The sequence below is a fragment of the Falco biarmicus genome, chromosome 7, assembly GCF_023638135.1.
Source record: "Falco biarmicus isolate bFalBia1 chromosome 7, bFalBia1.pri, whole genome shotgun sequence".
NCBI lineage: Eukaryota > Metazoa > Chordata > Aves > Falconiformes > Falconidae > Falco > Falco biarmicus.
In genome coordinates, this window is record NC_079294.1 from 72,523,777 (window position 1) to 72,530,031 (window position 6,255).

Consider the following 6,255-nt stretch of genomic DNA (forward strand, 5'->3'; position numbering starts at 1 on the left):
ACAGCCAGAGCAGCTCTGCTTCCAGCATCAGCCGTGCTCAGCCTGGTACAGGGAAGGCGACCCAGGCTTATTGTTTGCAGCCATTTGGGGAGTGCGAGAGACTCTGGTTGACTTGGAAACAAGGCTGCAGCCTGGCTGAGAGAACAGCCAGCTGCTACCAACCCCTCTGCTGCCATTCACTGGGGGTGCCCCAGGAGGGCTCCGGGGCCACCTCCTCCAGGGGCACTAATCCTCCACTTCCCCATGCCCTGGGGAATCATTTCTTCCCCGCGGTGAAGTGGTGCCATCTACTCTGTCCAGATGAATATGGCCACATGCTTGGAGGGCAGGGGACACTCAGCCTAGCAGTATGCCGTGTGGGTGTGACAAGTTTAGTCAGCTCTTTGTGGCAGGAGTCATTGTGGTGTTCTGTGTTTGTGCAGCACCTGGCACAGCAGGATCCTGCTTCCTGCTCCTGTTTCAATACAAATACCTTGAGAAACAGGCAGAAAATTAGAAGCCACCTCCAAAAGGATGTTTATTTTCTTCTGGGGCACAGCAAGAGTAATGATGGCCAAATCTACAGGGGTTTAAGCTCAGGGTGACACAGACAGGTGCACGTGGGGATCCAGGCAGATTGTCTAATGTCCTCAGTAGATGACTAGAAACTTCACTGGGTACCAGTCTGCATCTTCAGGCACACAAGCAGCTCCAAAAATCAGCTCAGGGTGTTTCATAGCACAACAGCCACTTCCAGCCAGCTCGCTACAGTTGTGACTGTGCACTGGCCTCCCCAAACTGTTCTTGGGTCGAACTGTCCCCACCACTCAGCCCAGGAAAGCCTGTGGTCCCCAGGCTGTGCTCTGCCTGGGTCAGGAGCAGCGCAGAGGGGTGTGGACCAGGCACACAAGTTGCCTCGTGCCAAGCTACCTAGTAAATAAAGCCAGTTCCCTAATTACCCTACTTATTTGGAATAGCAAAGACCTGGGCATTACTTATCCTGCCCTACATAAATATAAATAGCCTCAGCTTTGTTCAGCTCCGGTCTTATCAGCTGGACCTTTGCTAGGCTGGCCCTGCCGCACACGTCAAGCCTCGGGGAAGCTCAGTTGGTCACCCCAGGCCCTCATCCTACACTTCATCCCCAAGGGGAACTCTGTCACCCCCCGGGCCGCTGTCCTGCCCTGATGGTGATGTGCCCAGCCCCTCGCCAACACATCAGCAGGCGTGAGCAGACGCGGGGCAGCTCATTGGCACCCCAAGGAGCCAAGAAAGGCATTGACCACAGCGGGGCTTTGCCTTATCGGAGCTTTGCAGCTTCCCACAGCCTGTCCTTGGACACAAAAGCGGGTCCAGCCCTGTGCCGAGGCGAGCTCCCCCGGGACGGGTCAGCAGGGTGCTTGGCGAGCCCCTTTCCCCGCCGGCCCCGAGCTGGCCGGGGCGGTGCCGTGCCACGGGCAGGGACCGGCCGCCCCCGGCACCCCGCCGCCCCCTCCTGGCCTCTGCCGGGGCTGCAGAGCTCCCGGCCCGGAGCCTGGGCGCGGAGCCCCGCCGGACGAGCCGCGGGGACCCAACCGCAAGGCAGCGCCTCGCACCGCCCGTCAGAGCCGCTGGGAAGAGCCCTGCTTCAGCAGCACAGAGCGCGGCCATTGCCAAACATGTTTAAACCTCCTTGGGCACCCGCCTGTTGCCCTTTTTCTTTATAATCCCAGTAATAAACACTTGCAAACAGTGATGGGATCTTCCCTATGCCATCCCACAGGCGTGGGAAAACAGTTCCCCTCCTGCAGTCCCGGCCTTATCTTTTCTTGCAGTGAGCCTGGGATCTGCACTTTGCTGCCAGTTACTCCTCACTTAAAACACACATATTTCTCAAAAATACTCTTTGGTATGAAATTTTAGCTCTGCCGTTTGCAAAAGTCTTCCTTTCATTACAAAGTTTCTGATCCAATGGCCACATACGGAGTCTTGGGCACTGACCGGCTCCTGGTAGATGGTTGGCAAAAGGTACCTGAGAAAAGCAGGGCTGCTGCCTTTGGTTCATCTCAAGGGGATCTGTGCTGCCTCTGGGGATTTTCCAGCTACTGAGGAAAGCTGAGGACTGTTCTTCTACCCACTCTGAAAAATTATTTAGATCTCTGTAGGCACCTGGTGCCTTTTTCATTTTATTCTTGCAAGAGCTTAATTACCCAAGTGGTTCTAGTAACTGTTAATGCTGAAGCTGACAAGAATAAAATATTACACTGCAATCACCTTGCTCCATGAAATTAAGCACATGCTTACAGGATTTACGGGAGCAGGGCCTCTGTGCACAAGGAGTTTGTCACTGCACCTCCACAGGCTCTGTCTGATTCCAGCTCAGCTCCACAGCCGTGACTGAGAGCAGCCAGGGACAGCAGCCACAAATACTCAGCCTCCGCAAGAACTCACAGCATCTCTCTGTGACAAACCCCATTTTGCAACACCAAAATTCTGTGCAAGTGCTGGTGTCCCACATCACAACCGCCCCAGTCTCCTGCCCTGGGAGGTTCACCCACAGATTCAGGGTGAACCTCCCATCTCACCCAGCCTCTCTCTTGCTCCCACTGTTCCTTGAGCCAGGCAGGAACTTCGGAAAAAGCCTTTCTCCTCCATCACTGGAGACACACAGAGTTCCCACGTTGGAGGAAAGGAAATCCAGATTTCTCGATGCCTTGGGCTTGATTGTGGGTGGCTGCACACCCATTAACAACCTCAACCACGACCGTGGGCTGAGATGCCCCTCGGATCACCACTGTTTGTTCAGCCACCCCAAAGCTGTGCAAACTGGAGATAATCCAGAGGAAAAAAAGGCTCTGCAAATAATACCAATAGTGCAAATACCACCAGGCTGAGCTCAAGTTAGGAATTCAAATCCTTCAGACTGATTAACACATCTCACCTCAAGCTTTTTGCCTTAAACTCCGCCTCCAAGTTCATAATTGTTGAAATATTTCTCCTCGCTGAGACCCGTTCATGCCTGCTAGCTCCAAATCTCCCAGGCCTCACTCTCTTTACATGCGCTCTCCCATCTGAAGAGGTCCCTTCTGTTCAGCTCCATCTGTGCTGAGAAATTCATTTTCCACGTGCATCTGCTAAACTGTTTGATGGCAGCATCTAGCGTGATAAACAGTGGTCAAGGTGGAAATGTAGAGATATGAAAACGAGTCATCCTGTGCTTTGAAAAGCACCAGGATACATGCTTGTGGCTCTGAAAGCAGCCTGCTTCAGCCCCCAAAAGCATGGATGTTCCTCATGGGCTGAGCTGTTAGAGAAGGATCTGGCTGGTGAAAATACCCTGGGTGTGAATTTAGGGTCATCTCTTTTTTAGGATCTTCTTTGTGCACGTGCCAAAGCTCCACCAATCATCCCTCCTGGCTCCTGCTGGGTGTTTAAATGCAAGCACCCTTCTGCTTGATGAAATGGGTGCGAGTACCTCGGCCTCCAGCTCACAGTCCACAACATTTAGGCTCAGAGGGATGCTGCCTCTCTGCCATCACCCCCTCAGGGACAGGTATTCTCTGGCAGAGGGGGGAGAGGCTGAGAAACTCACCTGTCCTCCTGCAACATTCAGTTTGGTTTTGGTAGAAAACCCCAACTCAGGTCACAGCACAGCAAGGTTGGTGGCCTGCCGCTGCTGCTTGGAGTGCCCACGTCCACAGCAAACTTCAGGGGAGTTACTCTGAGAAAAGCAGTATCACTCTAAAGGCGGAAATATGTCCTTGCCACCCGACCTCCAATGGTGCATATGCTCCATCCACACAGAGCAGCTATGAGCTGGAACAGCAGATACAGCAGCATCAACTCATGTAGATGGCTTGCTCCCTGCGTGCACCTGCCTGACGCCACACAGAACAGCATCATCCCCGAAATACAGAGATGTGCAACAGAAGGGTCCACACCTGCAAAGACCCAGCACATGCCAACACTTACTCCCCTGGACCACCACTACCAAGTAGGGTCACTTCAACACTGCATGGCTGCAACCCTCGTGGTTGCAGTCCAAATACTGCAATTATTTTACCAATTACAAAAGGGGAGGTAAACAAGCAAACGGAGAGAGTAAGTTTGCCCAGAAAGCCTCTGAGATGTCAAAAATCAAGTCGGAGGTCTACAGGCAGTTGCAGGCATTTCCAGAAGACAACCTGTGTTTTCCAAAGCCCTCTTCCAGTCACACCACCAGCAGGTCCCTTGGCCTGGGACCTGGCTTCCTTCAAGAGCAAGTGTATTTAGACAGTGTTTGGCTCAAAGAGCCAAGCAAACAGAAAACTCAAGCTCTGTGAAGGTTTTCATGAATGGCTTCCCCCATTCTCCTTTCACCAGCTCATATGCTTCTCACCAGCGGAGGAATCTGTATGTGAAACACCCTCCTGATTAAATGCAGAAGCAGTCAAAGTTACATGGAATTAGGCAGCATAATAAATGGGTTTATACCTTAAAAAAATACTGTGGAAGAAGGAACCGCACTGACAGGCCAAAAGCCACCTTCGTGCCCTGAAGGTGAACAAACCAGAAAGACCCAAGTGTGACACCAGCCTGATTTTGTAACAATTTATATCAGAAAAAGAAATTTGGATTTTCTACCAAATTCCTTATTGGTAGTAAGCAGGTAATCCAGCAGAGTCCTGGTGCAGCACAGTTTTCTGCAGAGTCCCCCAGCAACTCAGCTTCCAGCTTTTGCAGTCAAAGAGATGAGAAAAGGAGTTTGCAGGCACCTTCACAACAGGTCTTACCTGGCTGCAGCAGCATGACGTTCTCAGCCCTTTGCTTAGCCCCATGCACTGAAATTAAAGTACCTCCGAGCTGATACATCCCTGCTGTGGTGCTGGTGACACATTAGGGCAAGCAGCAGTGCAGCGGGGGAGGACAGGTAAGCTCTGAACCTTGTGACTCCGTATTTACTCCTGCTTGTTCCTTACTAAGCTAGCCTAAAGAGGCCAACCCTCCCAGGTGGATATATTACCCTGGAGATGTGCTCTGAGATTGCAAGCTGGTCTATTGAAGACCTACTGAAAAAGCAACTTCTGGCTATTGCTGCTCCATGCCTGCTGCAGGACAGCATGTAAACCAGTTTCTTTTAGCCAAGCTCCGGAGTTAAACACATGCTTAAGCAATTTTCTTACATAAAGATGCATTCCTGAATCAGACTGTTAGTCTAGATTAATGCTGGCCAGCTACAGATGAACTTCTCTGAGTCATCCGCCGGAGACATCAGGTCCCCTAAAATAGCAACAACAGAATCCATAGAAAGGCTTGAATATTTCGACTGAAAGCTATGATCACAATGCTTTACATAAGCACAGCAAACACACCACCCTCCCCAGACTGAAACAAGGATTTGCTTCAGGCCAGGGCACTTTCACATTTTGGTCTCACACACTGAGAAGCACAGCTGACATCGCCTGATGCAACACAGCAACAAACTTTTTTTTTTTCTCCTTCCCCTACAATTTTAATATAGAAAAACTACTTGAGGAAAAGTCCAAAGATACTGGAATCAATCAGTGCTGTCAGAAAAGTGGTGGCAACAGCCAGTGCTTCAGAGGTTTGTACAGAGAAAGGCAACAAACCCCACTCAAGATTGCAGAGGCTTTGTGTAGACTGGCAGCAGCCTTGAAACAAATGAAAGAAAACTTGAACACAAAGAACAACAGAGGCCATTTTCCCAGAGGTCTGATGCAGGCTGGAATATAGGTGTTCTCCTCTGTATCTCTTCATGCTGTGTGATGTGGACAGAGACAGACCAACATCCTGGAGCAATGGTACTGGAATTGGAAGAATCATGAGGAAGCAGCCTAGTAGGTGTCATTGTACTGATTTGGGGTCCTGCTACTTTTGCATAGGAAAAACAACAGATGGGTGAGGATTGTCAGGAGCCTGAGGGCACTAACAGGCTATAATTGCCCCAATCAGCCTCACTTAGGAATTCCACCCATTGCTCCAGGAGCTTCATTTAAGCTGAGGTTTAGGCAACTTTTTTTTTTTTTTTTCCTGGGCTCTCCTATAGGGGTGTCTGTTCCTAGACTTCCCCAGACTGATCTTGGAGTTATCTTGATGCTTTGCTTTTGCTGGGTGGTACCTGGGCTGTTGATGGGCTGTATTACTGCTGTCACCAGGCTCTGCTCACTTGGCTGTAGGGCTGTACCCAGGCAGTAAGGCTGTTGCCTGACCCATGTTGGGCCCATCCTTGGTTTCTGGCTCATTTTCCCTTAGGCAGATCGGTGGCTTTTGCTGTCCTACAGGGTTATGGAAGAAGAA